The sequence below is a fragment of the Hyperolius riggenbachi genome, chromosome 9 (genome assembly GCF_040937935.1).
Source record: "Hyperolius riggenbachi isolate aHypRig1 chromosome 9, aHypRig1.pri, whole genome shotgun sequence".
Classification (NCBI taxonomy): domain Eukaryota; kingdom Metazoa; phylum Chordata; class Amphibia; order Anura; family Hyperoliidae; genus Hyperolius; species Hyperolius riggenbachi.
The window spans coordinates 202804085-202822738 of record NC_090654.1 but is presented as its reverse complement, the minus strand read 5'-3'; the positions used below and the strand labels follow the sequence as shown (position 1 = coordinate 202822738).

At 44.1% G+C, this 18654-nt stretch overlaps 2 long non-coding RNA genes across 3 annotated transcripts in view; one reads left to right on the top strand and one right to left on the bottom strand.

Annotated features, from left to right (window-relative positions):
• LOC137531830 (uncharacterized) overlaps positions 1-3070 on the bottom strand; it is a 111413-nt gene extending 108343 nt beyond the window's left edge. Inside the window, exon 1 of the long non-coding RNA XR_011023781.1 lies at positions 3011-3070. This is a non-coding gene — a long non-coding RNA (uncharacterized lncRNA). The remainder of the gene's footprint in view (positions 1-3010) is intronic.
• Positions 3071-3838: 768 nt separating this feature from the next.
• The window catches only part of LOC137531829 (uncharacterized), a 60986-nt gene continuing 46170 nt past the window's right edge, over positions 3839-18654 (top strand). For both annotated transcript variants that reach the window (XR_011023779.1, XR_011023780.1), the window contains exons 1-3: positions 3839-3887; positions 8741-8991; positions 15212-15397. This is a non-coding gene — a long non-coding RNA (uncharacterized lncRNA). The remainder of the gene's footprint in view (positions 3888-8740; positions 8992-15211; positions 15398-18654) is intronic.

Here is an 18654-nt window from a genome sequence, read left to right as displayed (position 1 = left end):
CTGCCCTCCTGTGCCCAAAACCTTTATGGCCATTTCAGAAATCTGGCCCTGAATGTAAAACACCACCAGAAAACACACAGCTCAAAATATAAATTAGAGTGAAACCAGTATGCTGCCAAGGTCCGGACGCCACAGCAGATTTCCCATAATGCTAGTCTTGCCATTAGTGAGGTTGTAGGTTAAAAAAAAGAGACATTGCCTTGTGATGTATGAAATCCAATTTCTTCCAAAAGGAAACATCTTTTCCAGGATAGGAAAATAAAATAAAATGTTTTTTTTTTGTTTTTGTTTGAGTTTCTTGAACTTGAACTGTCACCATTATTTTCCCGCAGCAAATATCCACCATACTGCTGTACCTTTAAGATTTATTTGCCTTTCACAACAGCCTTTGAAATACTCTTCATAATGTGGCAACATCTTCTACAAAACTTCAATGATGAAAGGCACACAAGTTCCCAGGAAAACTAATTTTCATATAGATTTATAGCTGATCCTGGCTGATATCTTTTATATTTTCACACTGTTAAGGAGAAGCTATTAAACTGCATACGCACGCAGATCTCCTCCAGGCCGGTATATCTTATTTGAGCTGGGGGGGAAATGGCCTCATAATATCAACATGACAATTCGGCTTCTTCTTCTTTTTTTGTATGAAGTATGTTTTTTTCTCCTTAGAGTAGTTATAACCTGAGAGCTTCACAAATGTGAGTGGAATATCAAAAAAAGATTTACTATAAACTTTCTGACACTGAGAACTTTTGTTACCTGGGGATTTAATGAGTTATTTATGCAATAGATAGGCCTACCTGAGTGCTTTTGAGAGCTTTGTCTGTTTCACCATAGAAATAACTGATTTCTACAGCCATGCTAATAATGAGTGTAATTTTTGGGTTACCCTTTAAAGTGAACCTTAACTGTGGGGTAAAAAAAAGTTTCACTTACCTGGGGCGTCCCCAACCCCCCTGAAGCCATTCTGTGCCCTCACAGCTCCTCGAGTGCCCTCCGGTTCCCCGCCGCGGTTTAGTTTCATTTTCAGCTGACTAACAGTCGGCCCCCGGCAATGCGTTCTCTTCTTCAGAGGACAGTATGCTTGCGCCTGCGCATGATGCGCTTGGCGGCGGGGAAGGCGAAGAAGAGGACGCGTTGCCGGGGGCCAACTGTCAGTCATCCGAAAGCGAAACTAAGCTGTGGCTGGGGACCAGAGGGCACTCGAGGAGCTGTGTGGTCACAAGACGGCTGCAGGGGGCTTTGGGAAGCCCCAGGTAAGTGATTTTTTTTTTACTTGACAGTTAAGGTTCACTTTAACTGAGCAGTCAAAGCAAAAACTTGCAGGCAGAGTTTTACATCTTGTTAGAATAAAATGCAAAATGCGCAGTTTACTTTAACAACTCAGTGCTATTTAGAGGAATTGGCGTAGTGTTGGGCGAACAGTGTTCGCCACTGTTCGGGTTCTGCAGAACATCACCCTGTTCGGGTGATGTTCGAGTTCGGCTGAACACCTGATGGTGTTCGGCCTTTTAAGTTCGGGTTCGCCCCGAACTACTAATTGGCCGCCGAACAGGGCCCCTGTTCGGCCGAACAGGGCCCTGTTTGGCCGAATACTGCCCCCCTATGGGGTCGCAAGCATAAGGGGGGAGCATGGCCCGATCGCGAGGGGGGGGGGTCAGAAATTCCCCCCACCCCCTCCGCTAGCGCTCCCCCCTCTGCCCGCTTCCCCATACAAAAGTTTCAGGAAGTACCGGTCCGGTGGTAGTGGGTGGCTGGCAGTGGGCGGCACTGTGAAGTGAGTGACTGAGGAGGAGGAGTCCGGAGAGTGACGCGCTAAGGGAGGCCGGGCAGCGGGCGGTTCAGCGGTTTCCGACCCCCCCCCGCGATCAGGGCATGCTCCCCCCTTATGCCTGCGACCCCATAGGGCCCCCAAAAGCGGGATGTTCGGGGAGTTCGGGGTTCGGCCCGAACATGCCGAACACTGCGGCCATGTTCGGCGAACTTACCCGAACATCCAGGTGTTCGCCCAACACTAGAATTGGGTACCTCTGTTAGTCAAACAGCAGCAGGTGAAACTATTTTTGCACCCCATGGGGTTGCACACCCCCCTAGCACCCTCCACTGATTATCAGAGTTTTACATCTTGAAGCTATCGCAAACCATCATGCTGCACAAACCCTTCTAGCACTAACAGTAATGCTGCAAATGATGGTATTTAGGGCACATCTAATCATATCTTAATTACCTTGCAGCAAGGTACTGTGTATTGACCTGAGGGAGCAGGCTAGTACCCATGAAATGCGTTGTGTATTTTGTGTTTTGCATAAATACCTTTCCAGTACTACTGGTGTTTTTTAGTCGCCACGAGAGATAAGAGATTATGTCTCATTCTTATTTTAACTATTAGAACTTTATATATATTTTTACACTTGGGTGCCACCATACTTACGAGTATCCAGATAATTTTTTTTTTGCTTTAAAACTACAAACCCAATAGAGTGACCACCATCCAGCTTCTGGCAGGACCAAGCAAGGACAGTTAATTTCCCGTTGGCTTAAATGGTGGTTGCAGGGATCTGCAACCCACTCTTGTGAGTATAACTGTAAATACTTACAACTTCCCATTTAGTAACTATACTATATATATATTAATAATAATCCTATAAGATATTCAGGGCAGTACAGCAGAGATGTATATGATGAAATATTTGCTAATGAAGAATCAAAATGCTAAAATTAAGTTCAACCGTGAATTCTTAAATTTGAGGGCTATTCAACAAGTTGAGGTCCTTTGTAGCCCTTTAGCGGGCTGCTGAGAAACCTCACATATCAAAACAGGATGTGTACAACTGCCATCATAACTTACTGCATGCAGTGATATGTAAACAATATTCTCACAGGTGTACCTGTAAGGGTACAAGGTGGTAGAAAAGGGAATAGATCAATATCAGGAAGATAGCAATTGTGTTCATCAGTAATCCCAGATGCAGAATAACTGGAACTAAATTTATTTACAACTTACTGCAGTTCTATACATCAAGTCATACCAAATCCAGCACACACAGTCATGCAGGACAGGAATCAACAACAACAGAACAGCATAGAATGATATCATGCAATTATAAAGTATCACAGTAGTATCACAGTGCCATCTTCAGGTCAGAACCATGAACACCACACCGATCATTTGCATTTAGCTCTTCTGTTACGGTTTGTCTAGTTTATACCTTGCCTTACAGGGAACTTTGTAGTTATGTAAAGCTCTTTGGAGACTGAGTGGGGAACAAAATAGTGTACATCTATTATTGTTGTGTCTTTTCTGCACATAATGGCAACATTTATTTTTTGGTAAAATCTTTCACATAATACCTCTCCTCACAGTTTACACTAACCTCCCTTCTTCTCTCCTGGCAGTTACCTCCCCCCTTTCCACTCCACTAATCTTCTCCTCTCCTAACCCCAACCTTACCCCGCCATTGTTGCTATATGAGCTGGGCTACAATGTCGAGCAGGCACACCAATTTACGATCAACTATACGATAGCTGAGTTAGCTAGGTTATCCAGGTTTCCTGATTCTGAAATTTTAGGTCACTGTCACCCCATGGCTGCAAAGTTATATTGCATCCTATGGAGTAGCCAAGACACAATAGGTACCATGTGTCACAAACGTCAGTGTGCCTCCCCACAAAACAGCGTGCCTCCCCAAAGCAACACAAGGAACTCAAGTAAAAGGCAGATAAGCTCTTATTAATTCACTGCTCATGATAAAGTTCTTAGTGTCTATGTCCAGCTGATACATGCTAACACTGTGACTTTACCACTCGGTTTTCTTATAATAAAGGGCTGGATTACAAGATCTCCCAACCTCTGATGGATCTCTGTGAGCCAATTGATCATGGTAAGAAGTTAAAATGTTTTATTGGGCAGCGCCATATTTGACCATTGTAATTTTAGACTATAATTGTTTGACCCAAATTTGTATCTAATTACTACTCTTTACATATTAAATGTAATTTTTCCTTAAAACAGAAGGTATTTGTAATAATTCAGCTTTAAGTGAGCAACTGCAGTATCCCATGATGCATCGCTTCTCAATATGCAAATCATCTCTTTACACCCCCAAAAGCAAGGCTGCACATCCAGAACCACTGGTGTATAGTGAGCCTTTACTCTTTACATATTGTTAAAGGACCCCTACAGTGAAAAATGCAGGAAGTTAAAATATGAAAGAACTGAGACGGTTTGGTCTAGTCATGGCATGGGCAAACTCAGCCCTCCAGCTGTTACGGAATTACATGTCCCACAATGCATTTGCATTTATGAGTCATGACTGTTGCTGTCAGGCTCCTGCAATGCATTGTGGAACTTGTAGTTCCTTAACCGCTGGAGGGCCAAGTTTGCCTATGCCTGGCCTAGTCCATCTCCTCATGGGGATCCTTAGGTTTTTCTTTCTTTTCAAAAGCATCTCCTAAACAGCAGTTGCTAAATCTAACTGCCAAAATAGTGTGCAAGTGAGTAGGCTGGCTGTTATCTTACAATTTTGGTAGATAAACTGCCCTACAAGAAATGCTTTTTAAGACAAAGAAAACCCTGAGAATCTCCCATGATGAGATGGACTATTCCAAAACCTCTCAGTTCAGTCGGATTTTAACTGCCTAATTTTTTTTGCTCTAGTAGTCCTTTAACCACTGTTTTATTGCTAGATTAATGGTTCTCCAGGGTTTCCAGTTTTAGCACATCAATCTCAATTTATATGTTGGTGGAGCAAATGCTACATTAAAATGCTTGAAAGTGACATTACTTGGCCAATAAAAACATTTCTGATTCTGCACAAATGGCAGCTGTTTGTGGCAGTTTGCTGACTGCAGCATGCACCTTACATATTTCATACGTTGTCCCAAATATACGTTGTGGTCAGCATAAGTAACAAGTGCTGACGTTTGAGTCAGCTGTACTGGAGAATTTTATCAGGTGTGAATTATGATCACGCTAAACCAGCAAACCAGAAATAACACATTTTCAATGAAAAAGCGTGTCTCCAATCCTGCCAGTTGTTTAGATTTGCATTAAGTCAGATGTGACTGAATTACCCAAACAGACATAATTCAAACTCAATATGGACAAGACTGAAATGGTAATCTTTCCACCTCACAATTCAATGCCCCTGCCTGACATCACTATTTTTGTTGATGGCACTTTTATAACACCTGTCCCCCAGGCTCGCTGCCTCGGTGTAATACTGGACTCTTTTTTTCTTAAAAACTACAAACCCAATAGAATGACCATCCAGCTTTCGGCAGGGTCACCAACGGGAGGCAAGGGAAGAGGTGTGAAAATTAGGGGGCCCTATCAAAGTTTCGCTCGGCGGGGGCCCAAAAATTGTAGTTATGTCATTGGCCAAGACGCAAAAGAAATGACTTCCAAACTGATAAGTATTAACTGTTTTGTTGCAAAATTCTGTACTTACATATAAGCCCATCAACCCTTCACTGTAATAGTAATGGTGTGATTTACTGGGAAGGTTACCTCTGCAGAGGCCCCAATGTGGTGGAAAAAAATGAATCTTCTGTCAGAATGTGCAACCTGCACCTATCCTATTCCTCACACTAACCTCCCCACTGGCTGCCACCTCACACTAACCTCTATACTTATGCAGCCACGATTCTCCTGGAAGGAGGGCAGCATAGTCGGATGGTGGGAACCACCCAGCAGCTGTGACAGGGGGGCTCTGGGAACAGAAGGGAAGGTGTACACTGCTGGGTCAGGACATGGAGAGATTCTAACAGGCTGTCAACAGGAGGGTTACATTTTTTCTAGGCTATTGTCCACTAGAGATGGCCCGAACGGTTCCAGGCGAACTTTGGGTGGTTTGCGAAGGTGAACTTTTGCGGAAGTTCGATTCGCCCCATAATGCTCCATTAAGGTCAACTTTGACCCTCTACATCACAGTCAGCAGGCTGTCAGAATCTGCTCTGCTGGTCTTGATTCTCTGGACTGTGTTGTTTCCTATGCAGTTTGCATAGTGCAGTCCAGGGAAAAGAGACCTTTCTGTGAGTTTTAAAGGCTGACTGATTTGCATCCACTTGTCATGCAAATTGCTTATCTGCTTCCTTTGAAGGTTTCAAGTATAAATGTCATTTCCTCCCAGAATTCCTTGCTCAACATAGTTCCCCTGTAGAGAAACTTACCTTAGAGCCTCAGCATCTTGTTACTATATTCTAGTGTAGTTAATTCTTGAGGAGTGCTCCTTGCATTCCTATTTAGTGCAGTCAGGTTTGTGTTATAATTTGTACTGCCTATTCTGTCTTGTCTTGTCTTGTCTGTGCGATTGCACTATCGCCAGCGGTGGCTGATAGTGAATCTTTCTGTCCTGTTCTTAGATCGCATTCGCCCTAGCGTTAGAGGCAGTGGATCTTTCTTGTCTGAACCTTGGAGTATAACCTTAGCTGCGATTGCTACTGGTTACTCGTTCTGTCTGTCTTGTCTGGAGCGAACGCTTGCTCTTGTCTGGTGTGAGGTAACCGATTAGCAAGCGTTCCTTTCTTGTTTGAATCTTGGAGTATTACCTTAGTTGTGGTTGCTACTGGTTACTCCTTCTGTCTGTCTTGTCTTGTCCGTGCGATTGTACTTTCGCCAGCGGTGGCTGACAGTGAATCGTTCTGTCCTGTTCCTAGATCGCATTCACCCTAGCATTAGAGGCGGTGGATCTCTCTTGTCTAAACCTTGGAGTTTAACCTTAGCTGCGGTTGCTACTGGTTACTCCTTCTGTCTGTCTTGTCTGGAACGAACACTTGCTGTTGTTTGGGTGAGGCAACCGATTAGCAAGCGTTCGCGTTATGTGTTTGTTTTCACTGTCCGTTTTTCACATGTTAGTCAGGGTTGGTACGTTTTGTCACTGTTGCGCTTAACGTGCGCTGACCGTACGGTTAACGCGCTTGTCTCTGTTGCGCATATCGTGCGGGGACCGCGTTTAGCTAGTTCGTTTGTTATTTTCCTTGGCGTTAAGATTGTGGTGATTTGCTGTGTCTTCCTTACTCAGTTCACGCTCTGTCTTTACTCAGTCTTGTGAAGGGAGGAGGGAGGATTACAGTTCCTGATGTTGTAAAGCAGTGTAGGCCTGCAATTGAACATTCAATGAGATTTCTGACCTTAAAACACTGCTTTGTGTCAAATCCAGTTTTTTTTTCCGGGACTTTTGATGTCTATTCCACTTAACCATGTCTCCCTTCAGGTATTAGTCCCCTTGAAACATCTTTTCCATCACTTTTGTGGTCAGGATAATTTTTCTAATTTTCCAAGTTTGCCTCTCCATTGAAGTCTATTGCAATTCGCGAACCTAAAATCGGAGGTTCGGGCCCTCTCTATTGTCCACTGTGAGTGTGTTGTGATGCCCACCATTACGGTGAATGGTTGATGGGCTAATATGTGAATACCCCAAATTTTATTGTCATTGTTTTCCTTGTGTAAATATGATAAATTCTTAAAAGTCACAGACCATAATAAAAATCACCAATTTATAGAGTGAGATTAAACTCAAAATATAATCTTTGCTCTATAATATTAAACACAGTAAACGATGAATATGAAACACTATAAGACTGGTCTGATGTTAATTGAATGCATGTTTACACTTCACTAAAGCTAATTGATATCGTTGTGGACTGAATGATAAATCACCAGGTAGACTTGTAATTAAGAAATATGTGAGCAAAATAAAAGAAAGAAAATTCTCTGTTTCCTCCCTGGATACAGCAGAAACTTTTCTGCCTTGTTTTCTGATACATTTTTTTTACAATTAGTTTTTGTTTGTATTTAAAGGTGAGCTACAATATTTATAAAAAATGAGTTTTGCATAGTATAACAATCATACAGTTACAAACCAGAGAGCGTATACTAAAATCACCAACAAAAGTGTTAAAGAGAGTCTGAAGCGAGAATAAATCTCGCTTCAGACCTCATAGATAGCAGGGGCATGTGTGCCCCTGATAAACCCGCCGCTATCGCGCCGCTAAACGGGGGTCCCTTCACCCCCAAATCCCCTCGTGCAGCGGGGGAGCGCTTCCTGGTTGGGGCAGGGCTAACCGCCGCAGCCCTACCCCCGCAGCCTCTCCCCCGCCCCTCTCAGTCTTCCTTCACTGAGAGGGGCGGGGGAGAGGCGGCGATGCGCCGCTGATAGACGCGACTGGAGGCAGGGCTGCAGTCGTTAGCCCTGCCTCCAGGAGCGACCAAGTCTGTGACCAAGTGTTGCAGTGGGGGGTTTGGGGGTGAAGGGACCCCTGTTTAGCGGCGCGATAGCGGCGGTTTAGCAGGGGCACACATGCCCCTGCTAACTATGAGCTCTGAAGCAAGATTTATTCTCGCTTTAGAGTCTCTTTAAACCGTGTGAGGGCTGGTTCACACTTCAAGAGCTTTTTAATCGCTAGAATTTTATAAGCTCTTGCTAATGCAAAATCACATCGCTCCAGTGTGAACTCACACATAGGATTACATTAGCAAGAGCTTTTAAAATCACAAAGCGCTTAGAAAAGCTCTTGTATTGTGAATGAGCCCAGACAACGCTCATATCATCTCCACAGCATGGAATTCTTAGTCAACTTAGTGAGCTTAAGGCTTCTAACATAACTTTTTGATTGAACATAATAACTTAGGATGTGCATATCAGAAATAGTAGGGATAGAAATACCTAAACCTGAATATATTAAGGTTAACTGCAGAAAAAAAGAAAGCTGTGAACATAGTATTTTGCAATAGGTCCAATTAGCCTCTCAACCTCAATATGGGACAGCCCCCGATGAGTCAGCATGGACGAAACGCGTAAGGGGGAGCCAGGTGCGTCTGACGTCACTGGAGAATGAGGAGAATATTGAGGAGGAAACCGGCTGGTGCTTTACTTTTGATTGGACTTGCGTGGCTAACTATGGTGGTGAAGGGACGCCATAACCACTAGCAGAGGGAGGACATCACTGGGCGGATGTTAAAAGGCCTTTAAACGACTGATATACGTGAGTGCACTACATTGCATGGGCAGCTGATCAGTTTTTATCATTTTACGCTATGATAGTTTTTATATTCTGTTTTATGTGGAATCTGGAATAAAAAACTTGTTTCATCATGGATTGCAGTCAGCCTGTGATAGGAACGGGAAATCCTAGACCCACCTGATTTCTGAGGTAGATGCTGTTTGGTGAGCTGCTTTTTTGAAGGAGGAGATCTGTGTGGATTGGCACGGTGTGAAGCATAATTATGATAGTAAAGTAGTGTGTCGGTAAACATTATGCCAATCTTGGATTGATACTTGGAAATGGGATAGTCACCCATTTCTGAGGCTATTAGTTTTTTGGCATAGAGCTGAAAATCAACTTCAACTTCAACTATTCAGTATTTCTTTAGAGATGGAACTGAAAGAGAATTTCCAATAACAATTTATCAACTGCCTAGTGGCTTCCCTGCCTTGTTTACACATAGGTACACTTCCAACACAATCTGGTAATTTTAGTAGACAAAGGTAAGCTTAGTATCAATTAGCAGCTAAATGAAGGGAAGAGCTTTAGTGTTAACCCTAAAGGTGGCCACACACCATACACATTTTGAAATATCTGTTCAATTCAAGAATTGCAATCAATTTTTCTGGTTAATTGTAACATTTCAAAAATATGAACAATGTAACACCCACCTACGTTCAATTTTTCTCCAATTATGATAAAAAAAATTATTGGAAACTGATAAAATTGCTAGGGTGTGTACATTAATAAATTTACAATCTAACACGGCATGTGTTAGATTGTAAATTTATTAATGTACACACCCTAGCAATTTTATCAGTTTCCAATAATGACACTTCTTTGGAAAAATGAAACAAAAATTTCCAGCATTCCGGTTCGATAAAAATCGAAAAAAAAAAAAACGGGAAATCCGATCATATTTTTCAGTCAAATAAAAAAAAAAGCTTTTGATTTTTTTTTGAGAGATCCGATCATATTTATCACATTGCCGTAAAATCAGATCATTTTATTGTATTGTGTGTGGCCTCCTTAGCAGTACCTTGGAAACCAGTCAAATGGTTTTAGCTATTACTTTTACGCTGTGTTTAATGCTTTTTAGACTATACATTACATTTGATTTTCATCCTACTTTGACCAAATCCTCTTATAATCCAACATGTTAAAGTACATTCAATGCATTTTCTCCTGTCCTTCTTTCAAGTATGGAAACTAAGGGTGACATTTCAGCACCAAGAATATCAGTACAGATGGACATTAGTTCCATGTTACATCTCCGATTTAAATCACTTTTGTCACAGACAGCCTTGTCACAGTCTGGAGTTTTAAAAGAGGCCATGTAAGCAGAAGGACAAATTACAAGAAAACAAGCCTAGGGAGAGTTAAGGGACATGTGTAGTTGAAGGAACAAATAGAAATAGGAACAATAAGCAAAGGGCCAAGGAAAGGACAAGCTTTTAAAAAGTGGACAGTAAATGAAAGAGAAGCATTGCAAGCATCTTAAATTTAAAAAGGGCGTTTGATTTCAGCAATGACAGCTTAGACTTGACATTGAAGCTGCCGGGCGTGCCGGCTCAGTGGATTGCAGTGTGAATGTCATTGAAAGCTAACAAAAAGTTTTGCTCCCCATTGTGCCCCTGATGTAAAAGCACCAATTTTGGTGCATGGTCTAACAATATCTCTCCAGCATTAAACAGTATCCCATAGCCACTATCAAATATAAAATATTCTAATGTTATATCTCCCCCTCCCCACGTAAAATATTAGCCTTCCTGCAACCCACCCAGCACCTATACTCCACCTTAACCCCACAAGTAAAACAAGTGAGGATGCTCATTCAGATTCCCTGAAATTGTAATTTCTACATTTCCGATCGGAAGAAGTAAACTGGAAATCAGATTTACCGCAACTCTGTCATTTTAGCCCAATCAAAGAACTCGGGAAGCATCGGACCATTCAGAGAATGCAGAATTTTTTCACAAAAATAAGATTACTGTCATAGCCGGCCTTTGACCTGTGCGACCAGAGCGGTCGCTCAGGGCGCCGGCTTCCAAGGGGGCGCCTAATAGCTGGTTACCTATACTGAGGGCACCTACACCTGATTTCCTATACTGTGGGCACCTACGGCTGGCTACCTTTACTGAGGGCTCCAACACCTGGCTACCTATACTGGAGGCACCTACGCCTGGCTACCTAAGGGGGAGACCTTCAACTGACTTCCTATACTGGGGGCACCTATGCTTGGCAACCTATATTAAGGGCACCTACACATGAGATCGGGGGGGCGTTTTTTTTTGTGGGGGGCGCACTGCGGCTATAACGTGTGATGCAAATTTTCGGTGCTGTGCTATCGTTCCAAAAGGGGGGGGGGGGCGGCTAACTGTCCCACTGATTGTTTTTATTAATATTCCTGAAAGGTTCTAGCCTTCAGGATAATGCACTCTTTCCATCCATTCGTGGTTATTAATAGAGTTGGGCCGAACGGTTCGCCGGCGAACCTGGTTCGCGCGAACCTGGTTCGCGCGAACCTAGGTGGTTCGCGTGCGGGTACCGCACGCGAACTTTATTGCGGAAAAGTTCGCCCCATTGCGGTTCGCCCCATAATGCACTGAGGGTCAACTTTGACCCTCTACATCACAGTCAGCAGGCCCAGTGTAGCCAATTAGGCTACACTAGCCCCTGGAGCCCCACCCCCCCTTATATAGGCAGGCAGCGGCGGCCGTGGCCACTCGTGTGCCTGCATTAGTTAGAGTAGGGCGAGCTACTGCAGTCTCTCATAGGGAAAGATTAGTTAGCCTTAGCTTGTCCCTGGCTGCATACCTGTTCATTGATCCTGCCACTGCATACCTGTTCATTGATCCTGCCACTGCATACCTGTTCATTGATCCTGCCACTGCATACCTGTTCATTGATCCTGCCACTGCATACCTGTTCAGTGATCCTGCCACTGCATACCTGTTCAGTGATCCTGCCACTGCATACCTGTTCATTGATCCTGCCACTGCATACCTGTTCATTGATCCTGCCACTGCATACCTGTTCATTGATCCTGCCACTGCATACCTGTTCATTGATCCTGCCACTGCATACCTGTTCATTGATCCTGCCACTGCATACCTGTTCATTGATCCTGCCACTGCATACCTGTTCAGTGATCCTGCCACTGCATACCTGTTCATTGATCCTGCCACTGCATACCTGTTCTGTGAACCCACCACTGCATACCTGTTCTGTTCAGTGGACCCGCCACTGTATACCTGTTTAGTGAACCCGCCACTGCATACCTGTTCTGTTCAGTGGACCCGCCACTGTATACCTGTTCAGTGGACCCGCCACTGCATACCTGTTCTGTTCAGTGAACCCGCCACTGCATACCTGTTCTGTTCAGTGGAGTTTGGTGTGTCAGTGTGAAGCAGTACCTTAATTACACTCCCTGATTGATGTATACACATGCAAGATGTTTTAAAGCACTTTAGGCCTGTCATTTAGCATTCAATGTGATTTCTGCCCTTAAAACGCTGCTTTGCGTCAAATCCAGATTTTTCCCGGTGACTTTTGGCGTGTATCCCACTCCGCCATGCCCCCCTCCAGGTGTTAGACCCCTTGAAACATCTTTTCCATCACTTTTGTGGCCAGCATAATTTTTTTTTTTTTTCAAAGTTCGCATCCCCATTGAAGTCTATTGCGGTTCGCGAACTTTAACGCGAACCGAACCTTCCGCGAAAGTTCGCGAACCCGGTTCGCGAACCTAAAATCGGAGGTTCGGCCCAACTCTAGTTATTAACCACTTCGCATCCAGACCTTGTTTTCCCCTTATTGACCAGAGCAGTTTTTACATTTTAGCTATGTCCCTATTCAATCAGGAATAACTTTATCCCTACACACTACACCTAAATGATCTATATATCATTTTTTTCAAGACAGACGAGGCTTTCGGTGGGGGATATTTAGTCCCAAGAACAATTTTGTTTTCTATGCATTTTAATTGAAAAAAGGGAACAAAATAAAAAAATGCATTATTTCTCAGTTTTTAACAATTCCAGTTTAAAAATAAAAAGTGCCACAGGGATAAAACCATTCCACCAGTTTTATGTCCCCCCTAATATCGTCAGATGTGCCCCGAGTATCAGCCCAACCCTCCCAGTTTAGCCAGATGTGACCCCAATATCAGCACCCCCCGTATAGTCAGATGTGTCCCTTGTATCTACCACCCCCCAGTACAGACAGACAGTAACGCCGACAGGATTGGCACCCCTCATTATAGGCAGATGTGTGCCCAGGATAAAATTTCCCCCATTACAGCCATATGTGCCCCCAGAATTGCCCCCCCCCCACCAATTATAGCCAGATGTGCCCCCAGTATTAGGTTACCCCCCAGGTAACCAAATGATCCCCCATTGGCAGATGTCATCCCCCCAGTTACCTAGATGCCTGGCAGTTGTTTTGGCACCCCACCCCCCCCCTCCCCCCCAGTGTGGATAGCCAAATGTATGTCCCCTCCCCCCCCCCCCATCAGGCAGCCCCTCCGTGCACAGATGCCAAAAACATGTAAATAAAGCTGCCTCTCTCACCTTACCTCGTTCCAGCGATGAGCCTGCAGCCTGAGCATCTGATCCCAGCTCTGAACTCAGCCGCGTATTGCCAGTGACCCGGGTCCTGGCTTTATGACGTCATCAAGCCGGGACCCGGGTCACCAGCAATACGCGGCTGAGTTCAGAGCTGGGATCGGATGCTTAGGCTGCAGGCTCATCGCTGGAACGAGGTAAGGTGAGAGAGGCAGCTTTATTTACATTTTTATGGCCATCTGTGCACGGAGGAGGGGGAGATGAAGGATCACGCTGTTTGCTACAGCGGTGATCGTTCATCCGCGGGGGGGTCACTAATTGGCTACAAGGGAACATGTTCCCTTTTGCCAATTAGTTCTGCAGCTGACAGTGCCGGGGGGGTGCGCTCTGAAGCGCACCTGTTCCTGCACAGCAGGGCTGCAGCCAGGTCAGTATATCTACGTCGCTGTGGCTTGGAGGGTGCCACAGCTGACGTAGATATACTGTAGTGGTGGGGAAAGTGGTTAATAGTATTTTTTTTTATTATACATATGTGACGTGAGACGGAGATCTGAGCATTTGGCGTAATGTGTCACGACGTCAAAAAGTTTGCTAACCACTGTCTTAGGAGATATTTCAGGAGAAAAGGTGAATTGCATATGGGCCTGTGTGTGTCTGTGTGCGTGTGTATGCGCGCACGCAGGAAGAGGATAAAGGGGGGCACAAAAATCAGGTTTCGCTCAGGGCGCTGTGAAACCTAAGGCCGGCCCTGATTACTGTAATTACTACTGTGTATTCCTGAGTCTTGTAGTTGGCCTAAAAATGTTGTGGTATTCCAATTACTGCGGTAGAATTCTGCATTCTCTGAGGGGTCCAATTTTCCTGAATCAACTCAGAAGTATTTAGCCAATCAGAGAATGCGAAAAATGACAAAAAAAAAATCAGAAATTGGCATTGGCGTATATCGGAATTTCCATAGATTTCCGACCATCCCTAAAAACAAGTAAAAAATAAAGCCCCTACTTCCTCACCTAATAAGAAGTTCAGCGATGAGGTCATCAGCAACTGGTGCCGAAACTACCCGCCATCAAAATAATTTTAAGTACTATGTACCTTCCATCACTGAACTTCCCAGAAAGTCAAACAAAATTAAAACACTAGTTATTTAACCTGTGCATATGTGACACTGCCTAGTAAAGTACACTTCATTGATGTGACTTGAGCACAGGTTCTGGTCTTGTTTGTATCATCAGCACTGCAACAGCTGATAAGATGAGAGAGAGAGAGAGAGAGAGAGAGAGAGAGAGAGAGAGAGAGAGAGAGAGAGAGAGAGAGAGAGAGAGAGAGAGAGAGAGAGAAAACAAGACCATAGAGCAAAAGGTCTAATGCTTCAACATCTACTTGTGAGGAGCTTCTCAGAAAACCTTTAAAGGATGTAGCAAACTATAATGCACTATATAATAAAATTATGCTTATGTGCCATTTGGTAGGAAACATGACCTTGGTCGTTGATGGAATGTCTCTCCAGTAGTACCACTGCCTGAAGTCTGGTTTTAGCACCACAACAATGTCACATTGTTTTCATTTTTCAAAAGTGCAAGAAGTGACATCATCATTTGATTAGATTACTGCTTCTTCTTAACCCTAGGTTTTTGTTTTTATTAATTTGTTGTCAGCAGATAGTAAGAACAAGCACCCCCACTCAGCAAAAGACTGAAGCGAAGCTGAAACTTAGTTCCGCTCACGTCATCCGACGTGTTGACGCCTTCAGCGGGCGTATACAGGATATGTTTATTATTTAAATCATCCCTTGGCAGCGCTGACATACATTCGCTCAAGGCTAACTCCGATCTGCTATCGTTTTGGTAAGTTGAAACTCCTGCATACCTACATCTCCTAACAAACTGTCCTACATTTTTATGTTCTACCTAAATCCTAAAGGCCGCCGGTTGAATCCTACTGCCTTTCTACCCATGTTTCCTAATACCACTCATATACCAGCTAAAGCTCCAGCATCTTTTCACTATCCCCAAAGACACACCACAATAATTCCTTATAATAGTCCTATAGGGAAAACATAAGGTCTAGCCTATTTTGTATTCACTCATATTTTGAGATATACTCATTATTTATGCATACTGTAGTGTGGGGCTATGGCTATATGTATATGTATATGCAATCTGTTTCTTTCATTCTTTGTACATATATGCACATGTTTGGTCGCATAGGTTTTTTTTTTTGTGTGTCCATGGTTATATATATATATACACACACATATACAGTTTATATATATGTTCTTATTGTACATCACAGGATCATTCCTTTTTATATAGATTGTATGTATGCGCAGGTAGCAGCTATTAATGATAGCTTTTTTTTATTGGCATATTTATATATTTTTATTGGCTTTTTATATTTGATGTAAGATTGGTATTGTTTCTGAGCAGCTGTCATTTAGATTTTCTTTAAGGCACTTGAATTTCACCTGATGAAGCTTTTTTTTTTTTTGGCCCTGAAACGCGTTAACTGATGTGCACAATACATTTTGTCTATATTGAAAAAATCAGTATCTTGAATGTGGCATCTTTAACCACTTCCGGATACCGGGTGGTTTTGCTGATCGGTGCTGCGTGGGCTCTCCAGCCCGCAGCACCGATCAGCTAGCAGCCAGGCAGATCAGACTTCCCCCCTTTTTTCCCCACTAGGGGGATGTCCTGCTGGGGGGGTCTGATCGCCGCCGGCTGCTTGCGCTTGCGGGGGGGGCTCTCTTCAAAGCCCCCCTCCGCAGCGCTTCCTGGCCGCCTTCCCCTTCCCTCCCCCTACCTCCCCCTGTGAGCGGCGCAGGACGGAATTCCGTCCTGCGCCTGATGGGATAGGCTTCAGCCTATCAGGTGCCGGCGGTCCCCGGCCAAACAGAGGCCGGGGATCGCCGATCTCCGCCACGGCGCTGCTGCGCAGCAGCGCCGTATACATGTAAACACCGGGGAAGATCTTCCCCGTGTGTTTACATTTACCCTGCGAGCCACGATCGGCGGCTCGCAGGGTGTTCACGGAGACACCCTCCGTGAACTGACATGGAACGGCCGCTCATACGAGCGGCCGTTTCCATGCAATCCACTTCAGGATTCAGGGGCGTAGTTAAGCGTACGCCGAATCCTGAAGTGGTTAAGGTAAGATCTTCTTCTTCAAGAAGGGAACCCAGAGATGCCCACCTCCTCCACAGGTGAAATGAGTATTGGGGTTTTGACATACCCCTTACCAATTTCCACAAAGAGTTAAAATGGAATAAAAATGCAACCATAAGAAATGCCATATCCTCTCAATACCCGACAAACAACGAAGAAAGCTGCACGTGTTTATCCCTGACCCGACAACCGATGAACAGAGCCTCATACTCAAACCGATCCTCAGCCCTGGACTTGTTATAATAAGTATAGCAAGCCCCAGAGCATCTTTGAAATCCCCTCCAGTGCCTTCTATTGGTCTTTCAACAGACCAATGAGGATTCCCATTGGTCTGTTAAAAGACCAATAGGGGTGCTAGAGTGGATTTCAAAGATGCTCTGGGGCTTGCTATACTTAGTATAGCAAGCCCAGAACAGCAGCACCATGGGCATCTCCTGAGCAATATAGATTGGACAAGGATGTTTCCAGAGGCACCTATTACCATGGTTTGTGAAGGATAGTATATCTAAGGGTGCAGAGCCCTACACAGTCCATGCTCCCATTTTTCCTATCCCAGCCTGCATGGGTGACAAGAGGTTAAAGAGGCTCAGGAGGGTGACCCCACATCCCCTTTTTTATATGAACTTTTTAATGGCCAAATCACAGCTTAAATTGCCAGGGATCCTTATACAACATTATTGCAGCTATACAGCAATCCCTGGCCAAAGCATTGCCAGATCCAGGTAGTTGCTATGCACTGTGTAACTTTTTTCCTCTTGCAACTCAAATTCCCACACAATTTGGGCCCTGGATAGGTGAAGGACTTGCTGAAACGGTACCACACCTCTCACAACCTCAGATCAGCTGGATCCATAAACTTGGTCACTCCCAGAGTGCACCTCAAAAAACCTTTGGAGCCAGAGCTTCCTGTCTTGCTGCCCCTAACCTTTGGAATTTCCTACCATGCTCAGTAAAGACAACCTCATCCCTGGAGTTATTCAAATCCAGACGAAAAAGCCACCTGTTTAACCTGGCTTTGCAGACTTGTAGGATTCTTCCTCTGTACCAAAATCTACCAATAAACCAATTACTGGTTTGAGACAAGCTCATGCGCTTTGAGTCTTAAATCTGCGCTTTACAAATGTTGTTTGTTGTTGTTGTAACTTTAGCTACAGGGTCTTTTTAAAAAAAAAATCTCCAATTGTGACTTTAAATTACAAGGTCTTTTTAAAAAAAATTTCCCTCTTAATGCCACTGTTCTCTTTACCATATTCTGCAAATTTGGTGATTCTACCATGTATGGGGGCTTTGCTAAAGTCGGCAGACATTGACATTTCGCATGTATGTATTTTTACTTGTATTTTTAATATATATTGGCAACTATTTTGCCATTAATTCCCCTCTTCCATGCCACTGTCCAGGTTTTTGGACACTTTGTACACCTTTTTAAAAGAAATTGTGGCTGCAGAGATGCCCTGAAGGTTGAAGTTTGCCTGACATTAAAGTCAATAGATCATACTCGCCATGCATTTGGGGCCTTCCAGATCAATACATAGCTATGTCAATCTTTAATATGCACACCTCCAGTTACCATCTCCAGTTATACCTTCATCATACCCCCAGACAGACCTCACCACACCATTAGCCATGCCTTCATTACACACCTAGATAGGTCACACCTTCAGCCATGCCTTCATCAAACCTCCATACAGGTCCACCACACCTTCATACATGCCCCTTAAAACCACAACCTTCAGCCATGCCTTCATCATACCTCCAGACAGGTCCACCACACCTCCCATCATGCCTTCATCATACCTCCAGACAGGTCCACCACACCTCCCATCATGCCTTCATCATACCTCCAGACAGGTCCACCACACCTCCCATCATGCCTTCATCACACCTCCAGACAGGTCCCACCACACATCCAGTTATGCCTTCATCACACCTCCAGA